Genomic DNA, 281 nt, shown 5'->3' with positions numbered 1-281 from the left:
ATATATATATATATATATATATATATATATATATATACATATATATACATATACTTATATACGTATACATATACAGGTCCTTCTCAAAAAATTAGCATATTGTGATAAAGGTAATTATTTTATTATTTATTATTTTCAATTTACATATGCAGATACCGTTTTGTCAGCTGTGCTGTAGATTTACAGAAATGTAATTGTATACAGGGCCAGGGAAACATCAGGGCATCCATGATCAAAATGTTTGCTTTTATATTGTGTAGCAATAACAGATGACCTGTTAT

The sequence above is a fragment of the Nematolebias whitei genome, chromosome 2 (genome assembly GCF_014905685.2).
Source record: "Nematolebias whitei isolate Nwh7 chromosome 2, NemWhi1, whole genome shotgun sequence".
NCBI lineage: Eukaryota > Metazoa > Chordata > Actinopteri > Cyprinodontiformes > Rivulidae > Nematolebias > Nematolebias whitei.
The sequence above is the reverse complement of the archived record's forward strand: the minus strand, read 5'-3'. Positions refer to the sequence as shown.